The 14,612-nt window shown below is 48.9% G+C and overlaps 1 protein-coding gene across 1 annotated transcript in view; it reads right to left on the reverse strand.

Annotated features, from left to right (window-relative positions):
- C5AR2 (complement C5a receptor 2) overlaps positions 1–4,511 on the reverse strand; it is a 13,151-nt gene extending 8,640 nt beyond the window's left edge. The window contains exon 1 of the mRNA XM_084771526.1: positions 4,068–4,511. The gene's annotated coding sequence lies outside the window, so the exon portion shown is untranslated. The remainder of the gene's footprint in view (positions 1–4,067) is intronic.
- Between the last annotated feature and the right edge of the window lie 10,101 nt (positions 4,512–14,612).

Raw genomic sequence — 14,612 nt, forward strand, 5'->3', positions numbered from 1 at the left:
CGCCACCCTTCACAGCTACGACTGATAACAATCCAGGACAGTTTCTGCACTCAGACACTATCAGCCTATGGAATTTCCTCTGAAACAGAGACAAGATGGATTCCTGGTATTCTATTCTCTCTCCCATTGCCACTTAACTCAGTTCTTTCCCACAGAGCCACGTCCCTAGCCCCTCACTGGGGGATTCTAGGCAGGGACTCTACCACTGAGCCACGCCCCCAGCCCCTCACTGGGGGATTCTAGGCAGGTGCTCTACCACTGAGCCACGCCCCCAGCCCCTCACTGGGGGATTCTAGGCAGGGGCTCTACCACTGACCCACACCCCCAGCCCCTCCCTGGGGGATTCTAGGCAGGGGCTCTACCACTGAGTCACACCCCAGTCCCTCACGGGGGGATTCTAGGCAGGGGCTCTACCACTGAGCCACACCCCCAGCCCCTCACTGTGGGATTCTAGGCAGGGGCTCTACCACTGAGCCACGTCCCCAGCCCCTCACTGGGGGATTCTAGGCAGGGGCTCTACCACTGACCCACACCCCCAGCCCCTCACTGGGGGATTCTAGGCAGGGGCTCTACCACTGAGACACAACCCCAGCCCCTCACTGTGGGATTCTAGGCAGGGGCTCTACCACTGAGCCACACCCCAGCCCCTCACTGGGGGATTCTAGGCAGGGGCTCTACCACTGAGCCACGCCCCCAGCCCCTCACTGTGGGATTCTAGGCAGGGGCTCTACCACTGAGCCATGCCTCCAGCCCCTCACTGGGGGATTCTAGGCAGGGGCTCTACCACTGAGCCACACTCCCAGCCCCTCACTGGGGGATTCTAGGCAGGGGCTCTACCATTAAGCCACACCCTCCAGCTCTCCACATCATTTTCAGACAAGGTATCTCACTGAGCCTCAGGTTTGCCAACTGGCCCAACAGACGGACCAAAGAGGACAAGTGACCTTCCTATCTACTCTCTGGTTCTGGGATTACAAATGGACACTTTTGCATGCTTGCATGGTACACCTCCCGTTGGAGATCAGAGGACACCTTGTGGAAATCAGCACTCTTCTTCTACCACATGGGGTCCAGGGGGGTCAAATCTGGTTGTCAGGCTCGGCAGCATGTGCGTTTACCTACTGAGTCATCTTGCTCCCAAACTGCTACTTCATTGTTTTGTTTTGTTTGAGACACAGCCTTACGGCGGGTACCACTGGCTGGCCTGGAACTTAGTAAATAGACAGACTGGCCTCAAACTCACAGAGATCTGTCTACTTCTGCCTCCTAAGTGCCGGAGTTAAAAGCTTGGTCCACCACACATGGCTCTCAATTTTTATTTATTTATTTATTTATTATTTTAAAGATTTATTTATTATTATGTATACATTGCTCTGCTCGCATGCCAGAAGAGGGCATCAGATCACATTATAGATGGTTGTGAGCCACCATGTGGTTGCTGGGAATTGAACTCAGGACCTCTGGAAGAGCAAACAGTGCTCTTAACCTCTGAGCCATCTCTCCAGCCCCTAATTAGTTAGTTAGTTAGTTTTTAGTTTTTTGAGACAGGGTTTCTTTGTGTGTAGCCTCTGGCTATCCTGGAATCAGTCTGTAGACCAGGCTGACCTCTAACTCACATATATCCACTTGTATCTTGCCCTCTGAGATTAAAAGCATGGGCCGCCACCACCCAGCATTTTTTTTTAATGCAAGAATAAGCATTTATCTGTTTAAGTGTGTGCCGCATGTGTACAGTTACCTATGGGGGCGGCCAGAAGAGGGCATCATATTCCCTAGAGCAGGAGTTATGGGGGGTTGTAAGCTGCCTGGTGGGTGCTGGGAACCTAACTCAGGTCCTCTGAAAGAACAGTACATGTTCTTAACCACTGAGCCATCTCTTCAGCCCCAAATTGCCACTTTTAATTATAAGTAGGGCATAGTGGCACACTCCTTTAATCCCAATACTCTGGAGGCAGAGGCAGGTGGATCTCTGTGAGTGTGAGACCAGCCTAGTCTACATAGCGAGTTCAAGAATAGCCAGAGCTATTATAAAAATATTCTGTCAAGCCGGGTGTGGTGGTGCATGCTTAATCCCAGCACTCGGGAGGCAGAGGCAGGCAGAGCTCTGTGAGTTCGAGGCCAACCTGGTCTATAAAGTGAGTCCAGGACAGAGAAACCCTGTCTCAAAGAAAGAAAGAAAGAAAGAAAGAAAGAAAGAAGAAAGAAAGAAAGAGAAAGGAAATTCTGTCAATAATAATAATAATAATAATAATAATAATAATAATAATAATAATGCTGATGAGAAAAGAGAAGTCGATGGGGGTGAATATGAACAAATCTCAAATACATACATATATAAATATCATAATGAAACATGTTATTTTGTATGCTAAAAATGCAATAAAAATGGGGGGAAACAGCATGGGATACATTCCTGAAACCTCAACCCTTAGGCGACTGAGGCAGGAGGATTGCTATGAGCGTGAGGCCAGATTGGTCTCCATGGCAAGTTCCAGGCCAGTTTAGGCTATATACCATGAGACCCTTGTCTCTGAAAACCAGGAAATGGATAGGGCTGAGGGTGGGATTCAGTTGGAAGGGTGTTTCCCGGTAACGGATAAACTGGACATGGTGACACATCCATGTAACGTCATCACCACTGAAGGGATGGAGGCAGAAGAATCAGAAGGAGTTCAACGCCATCTTCAGCTGTGAGATTGAGGCCAGTGTGCTACGTGGGGGGGAGGGGAGAGAAAGATGGCGCACTGATGTTCCCTATGCATGTATTCTGTTTGAGAAATGCCTGCCCTACCCATCCTCGGCCAGAGGATTGCATTATCCCAATTTCCCAGAACTTGGGCTCCACCCAACGTGAGCTCCAATGTGTTCCTGGCATTGGGTTCACTCCTTGGAGCTCATACGGTATTTGGCTCATGAAAGAATGAATTAAGGAAACAAGCCTAAAGGGGGCTAAGGAGCCGCATAGGGGCGGGGCTGAGGGTGACAAAGTGCTCGTCCAGCACGCCTGACGACCTCAGTTTGCTTCCCAGAACACTCGTGGGAGAGTCCTGCCTTCTATACACAGGCGGTGGCACACACGCCCACGTGTGCGTGCAATAAATAAATAAATGCAATTTAGAAAGAAAGAAAGGCGCACACTTGAGCTACTACATACACACGAGTTAACTAATTAATTAATAATAGCTGAGAATCATAAAATATTTTGAGCATTTTTTTGAGACAGGGTTTCTCTGTGTAGCCTTGGCTGTCCTGGACTCGCTTTGTAGACCAGGCTGGCCTCGAACTCACAGTGATCCGCCTGCCTCTGCCTCCCGAGTGCTGGGATTAAAGGCGTGCGCCAATAGAATACTTTTAAAGAAAAAAAGTAATACAAAAATGCCACGGGGAGTCCCACTGGCAATATTCCTATGGCCAGAACCAGACTTCAAGAATACCTTGTGGAAAGTGCTCGGCTCACAGGAAGCCCCAGAGGTCACCTAGTTCTGACACTCACACACCTCTGTCTAAAGTGACCCCTGTTGTCTTAGGAAACAGGACTTTAGAGTCAGAGGGCTTGCTCACAAAACACTCTGACTTCTAAAGGACTAGGCCCAACCTCTGGGAATTCCTGGCAGAGAGGCCGAATGAACATTTTCTTCTGGGCTGCCCTATTACCAAGTATCAGCTTCGTACCAAGTACCAGCTGTGGTGATAAGATTTCTTATCTGAAGGGCTGGGGATGTGGCCCTGTTAGGAGAGTGCCTGTCCCGGCATAACTGGACGTCCTGTGGTGTACTCGCAGCACTGCATAACCTGTGTGTGATGCCTCGTGCCTGGCAATCTGAGGACTCTAGAGACGGAGACTGGACAATCGGGTGTTCAAGATCACCCTCAACTACATAGTGAGTTTGAGGTCAGCCTTGGCAACCTGAGATCTCGTCTCAGAAAAAAAAAAAAAAAAAAAAAAAAAAAAAAAGATAAAATAAAATATCCCATCTGGAATTCTAATTCTGACTCCAAGATTGTAAGAAGCCAAAATCAGGAACCCCTTCCACTCCTCTCTCCCTCCCTTATGCCTCCCTCCTTACCTTCCTCTTCCAACTGGTTCCAATTGGCTAAATGCCCCTAAGACAATGCCGGGCCACAGCAGCTTCTGGGAGGCCCAGGGTCTCTCCACCAGGGACAGTAGCTCGTTGAGTCTCAGCAATCCAACCCGGTTCCCAGGGCTCCTTACGGGATTCTCTGAGGGCCCTGAGAAACCTTCTTTAGCCAGGAAAAGCAGGCGTGGCCTCCTCCTAGCCCCAGGGGGAGTATCTGTCTTGTCTTCCTCCAGTGAGTCACAAATTAACCCCCAGACAGAAAGGTGGGAAAGGCCTGAAGTGTAGAGAGCTGGACAGCGTCCCCAACGTCATCTCACCAACATCAGCTTCATGTTGTGGACTTTGAACGGCAAGGTCTAGAGAGCTAAAACCACCTCCCACCCATCCGCCCTCCACCCTAAAAGGCTCTAAACTTCTGCAAGCTGCCTGCTGACCCACTCCTTCCCTGCCTGCCAGCCACAGACTCTTAAAGATTTTTTTTTTTTCTCCTTCCTCAAATGGTGTAAGGAAGAGAGCCCAGAATTACCTCTACTCAGAAAGTTCAAGAAAGCTGAGCCTAGGGCCTGAGGCTTCCGGGGAATATAAAACTGCAAAAGTTCTGCCATGCAATGGTGGTCCACGGCCTTGATCCCAGCGCTCTGGAGACAGAGGCAGGCAGACCTCTGAGTTCGGGGTCAGCCAAGTCTTACAGAGAGGGTTCCAGGACAGCCAGAAAACCCTGTCTCAAGACCCCACCTACACACACACACACACACACACACACACACACACACACACACACACACACACACAAAGCAAATCCTGTCCCATATCTGGGCTTCCGGTTTTTTACCTGTCAAATGGGAAGACATAAACAGGCATAGGAGAACATGGTTGCCCTTCCAGCACTCTGGAGGCAGAAGCAAGGAAGATCTTCAGTTGGGAAATCTATCTGGTCTACCCAGCAAGGCACTGTCTCGGGACACTACCAACAGGGCCGCTTGTCACCCAAATGTAAGGACCTGAGCATTCACTTAGGGCAATAGCCAGGGTAGACGGGAGACTCCCCGGAGACATGCGGGCCACCTAGCCTGGCCTTTGCCACTGCAAGCAACAAGAGGCTCTGACTCACAGTAGACGGGGAAGGTCTAGAATTAAGGCTGTCCTCTGCCCAGGGGTCCTGCTCAAACTATGGCACCAGCCAAGGACAATATGTGCAGTAAACTTCGAACCCCTACCCAGATCTAGCCAATGGCCAGGACATTCTCCACGGTTGAGTGGAGAGTGGAGACTGACTTTCACCCGAACTCTGGCGCCCCATATTTGACCACGTCCCCTGGATGGGGAGGCCTGGTGGCAACTCAGAGGAAGGATAGCAGGCCACCAAGAAGAGACTTGATACCCTATGAGCATATACAGGGGAGGAGGTCCCCCTCAGTCACAGTCATAGGGGAAGGGAGTAAGGGGAAAGCGGGAGGGAGGGAGGGAGGGAGGGAGGGAGGGAGGGAGGAATGGAAGGATACAAGGGACGGGATAACAATTTAGATGTAATATGAATAAATTAATAAAATACATTTTTTAAAAAAGCTATCCTCTGACCTTCATATGCAAACTACAACTCTCACAGGCCTGTATGCACACAGATTTAAAATGAGGGGGAAAAATAATAATAATAACAACGACAGCAGAGGAAGTTGACCGTAGTGGCTGGTTTTGGTTTTGTCTTGTTTTCTTTTGTAGGGCGTCATGTCTCCACAAGGTGCTTCTGTCCCCTCTGACTATTACATGCGTGTACTGCTAACCCTGTCATTTATGCAGGTCCCAGTAATTCAACCTCAGGTCCTTATGCTTGTGTGACAAGCTCGTCCCCCGTCATCGAGCCTTCTCTGCGGCCCTCTTGATAGTGCCCTGAGACAGTGCCTTGCTGGGGGGGGGGGGGGCGGGGCTCAAACTCACAGGATTTGCCTCCCTGCGTTTTCCAAGTGTCCGGATTAAAGGCACACCCAGCTGCCGGGTCCACCATCATAAACTATGCACCCACAGATGTGGTTCAGGCTTAGGACACTAAGCAAGAAGACCCGGCCTCAAGCCCGACCATGGAATCTCTCCATTCAGCAGTTTTTGAGGGGATGTGGTCATGAATTCTTCTGTTGGTATTTAGAGCATAAAGTCATGTTGTTTGAGGAAGTTGCTTCTGGGTCAAGAAGCTGCAGGTTCTGCGATCCAAGCCTTGCTCATCCTGAGAGGCTTCTGTGTTCTCTACCTTGTAAGCAAGGATCCGTGAGAAACTTACCCTGTCAACAAATGTGCCGAGATGATAAAACGGCTAGGACTGGGGCTCAGTTGTTAAAGAGATTTTTTTGCCAGGAATCCCCCAGCGAAGGGTTGTGCAGAGAGCCATTGCCTTGGGGGACGTTAAGTAGACATGTGGCCTTTCTGGAAGGTAATCCAGTATTTTGCAAGGTCTGTAGCGTGATGCACCCCAGAACTGCTTTACAGCCTCTGACACCCTCTTCTTTTCTTTGCTGCTGCTGTATCTCTCAAAACTCTGCTGTGGTGTGGACCCTCGCTCTCTGGTTCCTGACCCGCCCTGATTGAACAAGCCTCCTACGGGATCTTTGGGAAGACGCACCACTGTTCGGATGAATTAATTCCTGATAACGGCATTCCTGATTTGATTCAGAAGTTAAAATGTTAAAAAAAAAAAAAAAGCTGTTGATAGAAAGTTTACAGCTCCAATAAACACTTTTGTGGGCCTCCAGATGCCTCACCAGTAGGTAGGCTTGAGGCAGCCTTGTGGCTTCAGGTAAGGTTTCACTCTAGAGATAGCACCAGAGATCCTTGTGTGCACCATAAATATTGGCAAGTTGCTCTGAACTGCCCATGAACCCAGAAACTAATAGGGCCACCAAGAAATGTCAAAATTAAGTACAAACCTTTACTGTCAAAAAATGCAAACTTGGGGCTAGAGGGATGGCTCAGAGGTTAAGAGCACTGGTTGCTCTTCCAAAGGGCCTGAATTCGATTCCCAGCAACCACACGGTGACTCACAACCATCTATAATGTGATCTGATGCCCTCTTCTGGTGTGCAGGTGTACACAGAATACTGTGTAATAAATAAAAAATGGCCGGGCGGTGGTGGCGCACGCCTTTAATCCCAGCACTCAGGAGGCAGAGACAGGTGGATCTCTGTGAGTTCGAGGCCAGCCTGGTCTACAAAGTGAGTCCAGGACAGCCAAGGCTAACACAGAGAGACCCTGTCTTGAAAAACCAAAATAAATAAATAAATAAATAAATAATGCAAACTGCTTCATTATAGTTCCTTATATCTTGTCTGCTTTTGGCATAACATACTGTCATTCTAAATTTACTTTGTCTCTTGGTTTGTTTGTTTTTGTTTTTGTTTTTCGAGACACAGTTTCTCTTGTTGTCCGAGCTGTCTTGTACTTGCTTTGTAGACCAGCCTGGCCCAGAACTCACAGCAGTCTGCCTGACTCTGCCTCTCCCAATGCGGGGATTTCAGGCTTGCATCACCACACTGGGCTACTTTGTATCTTGGAATCTAAGACTAGATAAAGAAATGTTTATCTGTCGGATGTTGAAGTTGAGATAAACCTGTTTTTGTTAAGATCCCAAGTGTGGGATGGGGAGTGGTCTCGTGAGAGAACAGGTGAGGTTAATCCACTAGAAGGCAAATCACCTCATAGGGGAGCTTGATTGTTGCCAGCTGAAAAGACTCTGGGAAGAGATATATAAATGAGCCCAGAGGGCCGGGCGTGGTGGCGCACGCCTTTAATCCCAGCACTCGGGAGGCAGAGGCAGGCGGATCGCTGTGAGTTCGAGGCCAGCCTGGTCTACAAAGTGAGTCCAGGACAGCCAAGGCTACACAGAGAGACTCTGTCTCAAAAAACCAAAAAAAAAAAAAAAAAATGAGCCCAGAACTGGAGGTGGGGCTTTGGGAGACTTGGGATAGTTTTGGCTGTTCATCGCTCCACTTCGAGACGCTCCTAGAAAGAATTACTCAAGAGTAGGCTTCGGGGCTCTGAGATTTGGGGTTCTGGTTACTCCAGGTTCCAGCAGAAGAAATCCTGCTGATTGTGCCAAGAAAATCGTTCCTCAGAACTGCTATCCTTACGGTTTTGTTGTTGTGTTCCTTAATCCTCTTTTCCTATTGTTTCGGTTAGTCTGGTTATAAGTCACGTACGCTTGGTTAATAAGCTGTAATAAAATATATTGGTTAAGAAAATTGAATCTACACCGGGCGTGGTGGCGCACGCCTTTAATCCCAGCACTCAGGAGGCAGAGGCAGGCGGAAGGCTGTGAGTTTGAGGACAGCCTGATCAACAAATCGAGTCCAGGACAGCCAAGGCTAACACAGAGAAACCCTGTCTCCAAAAAAAAAAAAAAAAAAAAAAAAAAAGGAAATGTTTATCTTAGTACTGAACACATAAAACACATAGTCGTCACTAAAATCCTACCCATTGTAATGGCATTGTCTGTGTCTGTGATAAATCCTTTTGACTGCGAAGTGATTCTTTCTCTGACGCAGAGAGCTTTTGCTCAGGGTCTAAGAAATACAATAAGGGCAATAAAGTTTTATTGGGGCCATTTGCTTCATCCCTTTTCTCTCTTGAATGTTTGTGTGCCTGTGAGTGATCTATTGTCTATCTCTCTTTTTTTTCTTATTCCCCTGGAGGTTGACAAATAAGTTAACAGACTCAGGGCTCCACATCAACTTTCTGAGACAAGCAGGCATGCTCTAGACTACCATAGATCTCTGCAAAGAGGCCTGTTAATGAGAAAGCTAATTCCCAGATGGAAGAGTTTTTTTTTTTTTTCTTTTCACAACCCCCAGCAGTTTGGCTAGAAGCGGCTTTTCACAGGCGGGGCTTCAGGAAAAAGTTAGGCAGTTTAAGTTTTCATCCTTAAGGGCAGTACAGCCTGTCCAGAGTTACTGGAGACAAACTAGAGTTACTAGACTCAGCTTCTTCCTCTCTTTCTTATTCTTTTATCTGTCCTGACCAGTTGTCTGAGCCATCAGTTCCACAGCCTAAGAGATAAAGCGAATGCTGAATTTTGTATCCTGTCCCAGTTTCCACCCTGGACCTGATAAAGCTGGACTTTAGCGGGGTGGAAAGTGTAGCTCAATGGTAGAGCATCTTCCAAGAATCTACTACTGAGGACCTAGGAAGATGACTCAGTGGTAGAATTTCTGCCTAGAATCCCCCAGTGAGGGGCTGGGGGCGTGGCTCAGTGGTAGAGCCCCTGCCTAGAATCTCCCAGTGAGGGGCTGGGGGCGAAGCTCAGTGGTAGAGCCCCTGCCTAGAATCCCCCAGTGAGGGGCTGGGGGCGTGGCTCAGTGGTAGAGCCCCTGCCTAGAATCTCCCAGTGAGGGGCTGGGGGCGAAGCTCAGTGGTAGAGCCCCTGCCTAGAATCCCCAAGTGAGGGGCTGGGGGTGTGGCTCAGTGGTAGAGCCCCTGCCTAGAATCCCCCAGTGAGGGGCTGGGGGCGTGGCTCAGTGGTAGAGCCCCTGCCTAGAATCCCCCAGTGAGGGGCTGGGGGCGTGGCTCAGTGGTAGAGTCCCTGCCTAGAATCCCCCAGTGAGAGGCTGGGGGCGTGGCTCAGTGGTAGAGCTCCTCCACAATATGTTAAAGTCTTACATTCTAAGGGTACAATGGAAAACACTTGGTGGTTTCATATGTTTTTTCCTTCATTAAGTCTTCAAATTCTTCATTTCTGCCATTGAACCCTAGACTCCTCACTGCCTGTTATTAAATGAATGAGGAATGTTCCACATAAGCTCTTATATTTGACTAGCTACTGGAGTCTTTTGAGGAGCTTATGGAATTAGGTCACTGGGGGTGGGCTCTGCAGATTTATATTCTCACCTCACTTTCTGTGTCCTTCTTCTGTGTTCTCTGTGTGGGTGGAAATATGATCAATGGCCTTCTTGCTGCCATGCCTTCTAGCTTTTGTTGACCAACCCTCTAGAACCATACACCAAATTAAACTCTTCCATAAATTGCTTTTGGTCATAGTAGTTTATTATAGCTCGGGAAAGTAACCAAGACACTGAGGGATCTCACTGGGGGATTCTAGGCAGGAGCTCTACCACTGAGCCACACCCCAGCCCCTCACTGGGGATTCTAGGCAGGGGCTCTACCACTGAGCCACGCCCCCAGCCCCTCACTAGGGGATTCTAGGCAGGGGCTCTACCACTGAGCCACATCCCCAGCCCCTCACTGGGCGATTCTAGGCAGGGGCTCTACCACTGAGCCATGCCCCCAGCCCCTCACTGTGGGATTCTAGGCAGGGGCTCTACCACTGAGCCATGCCCCCAGCCCCTCACTGGGGGATTCTAGGCAGGGGCTCTACCACTGAGCCATGCCCCCAGCCCCTCACTGGGGGATTCTAGGCAGGGGCTCTACCACTGAACCACATGCTTGGACTCAAGGATATTTTTATGCTGATCACATATCAAAATGTTACCTCACATAAATTCAGGTTAATAAAATACATAAGCAAAAGCTAGAGCTATGGCTCAGCAGCAGTTAAGAGGACTTGCTGCTGGGAATGGTGGCACACACCTTCGCACCATCTCCCCAGGCCCCTCCCTTTCCTTCAACCTTGCTTTTTGAGACCGAGGCTATCAATGGGATCTAGATGCTCACTGAGTCACCTAGGCTGGCCGGGGGCAAGCCTTTGAGATCCACGTATCTCCTCTTCCCCCCATGCTAAGGTTCACTCATGCAAGACACCATGCCTAGCTTTGTACTAGGAATATGCATAGTCCAGGTTTGGGACACATGTCCCAATGCTTGAATGGCCAACATTTTATTCACTGTGCCATCTTCCAACCCCTCGCATGTTATCCCAGAAAACTCTAAGGTAGTGCCATAGCTCCCCAGATGTGAGCTCCCGGAGGTCACCGTTACAAGGGAAGTCTCTGGCCCCAGGCCTTGGAGCCCTGCATCTGAAGAAACAGATGGGCGCACAAGACCCAAGGGTGCAGAAGGCTGGGGCCGGGGGAAGGGAGAGAACACACTAGAGTCCGCCAAGCTCTCGGCTCACTTCCTTGCCTGGTCACTTCCCCTTTTCAAGTCTGTTGACAGAGCAGATTCCTCAGGCCACACATTTAGCAATCCCCTGGACTCTCTGCCAACTTCTGTTTTGGGAAGGGTTGGTTAACCCCAAGCCGCCTGGGGTCACTACCTGACCTCCCCTCTCTGGCCATCACCTGTCGTATGTCCGTTCCTAAATTATTTATTTTTGCCACTTTTGGTCCATGAGTGTGTGTGTGTGTGTGTGTGTGTGTGTGTGTGTGTGTGTGTGTGTCCTGTGGAGGCCAGGAAAGGGCATCAATCAGATCCCCTGGGACTAGAGTCATAGACGGTTGTGAGCCACAAACAGTTGTGAGTCACCATGCAGGTGCTGGGAACCAAACCTTGGTCCTCTGAAGAGCAGCCAGTGCTCTCAAAGCACTGAGCCATATCGCTAGCTTTTCTCTTTGTTTTATTTTGTTTTTGAAACAGAGTCTCTCTATGTAGCCAGAACTCACAGAGGTCCACCCTGGGATTATAATTATGCAACACCAGTTTTTGGTTGTTTGGCTTTTTGTTGTTGTTTTGTTTTTTTTTCTTTTCTTTTTTTTTTTTTTTTTTTTTTTTTTTTTTTTGGTTTTTCGAGACAGAGTCTCTCTGTGTAGCCTTGGCTGTCCTGGACTCACTTTGTAGACCAGGCTGGCCTCGAACTCACAGCGATCCGCCTGCCTCTGCCTCCCTAGTGCTGGGATTAAAGGCGTGGGCCACCACGCCCGGCCTTGTTTTTCTTTTTCTTAAAGATTTATTTATTATGTCTACAATGTCCTGCCCTCATGTACACCTGCATATAAGAAGTGGGCACCAAATCTCATCACAAATGGCTGTGAGCCACCGCGTGGTTGCTGGGAATTGAACTCAGGACCTTCGGAAGAGCAGCCAGTGCTCTTAAACCTCTGAGCCATCTCTCCAGGCCCTGTTGTTGTTTTTCAAGACAGGGTTTCTCTGTGTAGCCTTGGCTGTCCTGGACTCACTTTGTAGAACTCACAGAGATCCGCCTGCCTCTGCCTCCCTGAGTGCTGGGATTACAGGTATGTGCCACCACGCCCAGCTGGTTGGTTGTTTTGGGGTTTGGTTTTGGTTTCCCACAGGGGTTCATGTATCCCAGACTGGCCACAAACTCACTGAGGCAGCCTTCTGCTTCTACCTCCTAAGCACTGAGATCACTGTCATGTGCCACCGAGCAGGTTGGTGGTGTTTGTGTGTGTGTGTGCCCATCCATTTGTTTGGTTTGTTTTGTTTTGTTTTGAAACCAGGTCTCATTATGCACGCCTGGCTGACCTGGAACTCACTATGTATACCAGGCTGGCCTCAAACTCCCAGAGATCTGCCTGCCTCTATGTCTGGAGTGCTGGGATTACAGGCTACACCCAACCACCATTGAGGAGTTTTTTTTTGTTTGTTTGTGGTTTTTGTTGGTGGTGGTGGTGGTAGTTCTTTTTTGTTTTGTTTTAGTGTTTTGGTTTTTTGAGACAGGGCCTCTTTGTGTTAGCCTTAGCTGGCCACTACACCGGGTTGTTATTTTTGTGTGTGTGTATGTCTTTTTGTTTGTTTGTTTTTCTTGGTTTTTTGAGACAGGATTTCTCTGTGTAGCCTTGACTGTCCTGGACTCCCTTTGTAGACCAGGCTGGCCTCAAACTCACAGTGAACCACCTGCCTCTGCCTCCCAAGTGCTAGTATTAAAGGCGTGCACCCCCATGGCTGGCTCCATTGAGGGTTTTATTCCATGCTGAGGACTGAACCACAGCCTCATACATGTTAGGTAAGGGCTCTACCACTGAAACATACTATGCGGGGACCAGCGCTTTTCTTAAATTCTTATTTTTATTTTATATGTATGGGTGTTTTGCCTGCATATATAGGTGTGCACAATGTGTGTGCTTGGTACCCATGGAGACCATGAGAGACCATTAGGAGACAGGGATGCTGGGAACTGAACCAGACCCTCCAAAACAGTGGTTCACAAGCTTCCGGTGCTGCGACCCTTTCATACAGTTGCTCGCGATGTGGTGACCCCACCCCCACCCCAACCATAAAACTATTGGAATCGCCACTTCATAAGTGTAGTTTGCTAGTTATAAATCGTAACGTAAGGCCGGGCGTGGTGGCACACGCCTTTAATCCCAGCGCGCGGGGAAGGCAGAGGCAGGCGGAGATGGCTGTGAGTTCGAGGCCAGCCTGGTCTACAAAAGCGAGTCAAGGACAGCTACACAGAGAAACCCTGTCTTGAAAAACCAAAATATAAATAAATAAATAAATAAATCGTAATGTAAATATTTTGAGGTTTCCCAAGGGGGGGGGGGCGTGACCCACAGATTGAGAACCGCTGCTCTAAACAAATAACATGTGCTCTTAAACACTGGTCCATCTTTCTAGTAACCACCTCCCCCCCCACACACACACAGAGAAAAACAAACACACTAGGCTCAGATCTTTAAAAAGCATCACGTTCTGGATGGGGCTGGGAGGGAGGTGATTCGCTACTCTCTGAACCAGGAAGCTCCAAAGTGGCCAGGGGAAAAGATCCGGGGTAAAGCACTCCCAGGATCAGGGCACACCTGGCAAGAAGACAGAATAGGAGTTGCGGCGGGGGGGGGGGGGGGGGGGGGGGGGGGGGGGGAGGGAGAAGACAGGACCTGGGGCCACCAGGACTGTGGTAGGAAGGAGGCTGGGTCTGTGATGGGTGAGCTGAAAGGCCTGGGTGAGCAAGTGGCCAGTGTGGTTTTTCCTGGAATGCAGAAGCAAAGAAAGGAAGAGGTTTGTAGAGGAACAGCTAGGACGTGGGGGAGCAAGGTGAGGGCCTCAGCTGGGACGTGGGGGGGGAGGTAAGGTGAGGGCGTCAGCTGTGGAAAGACAGATGTGAAGATTGCTGAGAAAAAACAGCTATATAACCTCAGCTACATGAGATTTTTATCTCAGAGAGAGAGAGAGGGAGAAGGAGAAAGGGAGGGAGGTAGAGAGGGGAGAGAGAGAAAGAGAGAGAGAGAGAGAGAGAGAGAGAGAGTTTCAACCCCATAGAAGCCATCCAAAATAATAATAATAATAATAATAATAATAATAATAATAATATAATAATAAAATAATAATAATAATAATAGAATAAAGCTGGGCATGGTAGCACACGCCTTTAATCCCAGCACTCAGGAGGCAGAGGCAGGCCCATCTCTGTGAGTTCAGGGCTAGCCTGGTCCATATAGTGAGTTCCAGGACAACCTGGTCTATACAGTGAGTTCCAAGACAACCAGGTCTATGTAAAGAGATCCTGCCTCAAAACAAACAAACAAACATAAAATAAAATATAAATACCAGGACAACGTAGCTTCTGAAAATTCCGTGAGGTCAGTGTCACCATACAGAAAGGGTCACGTGTCCATTGGGAAGAAAGGAGGACCTAGCAGAGCCAAACTCCAGCATTTTACTTTATTTATTGTTTGGTCGGGTTTTTGTGAGACACGA

Source organism: Acomys minous (genome assembly GCF_964271855.1).
Source record: "Acomys minous genome assembly, chromosome: 20".
NCBI classification, from domain to species: Eukaryota; Metazoa; Chordata; class Mammalia; order Rodentia; family Muridae; genus Acomys; species Acomys minous.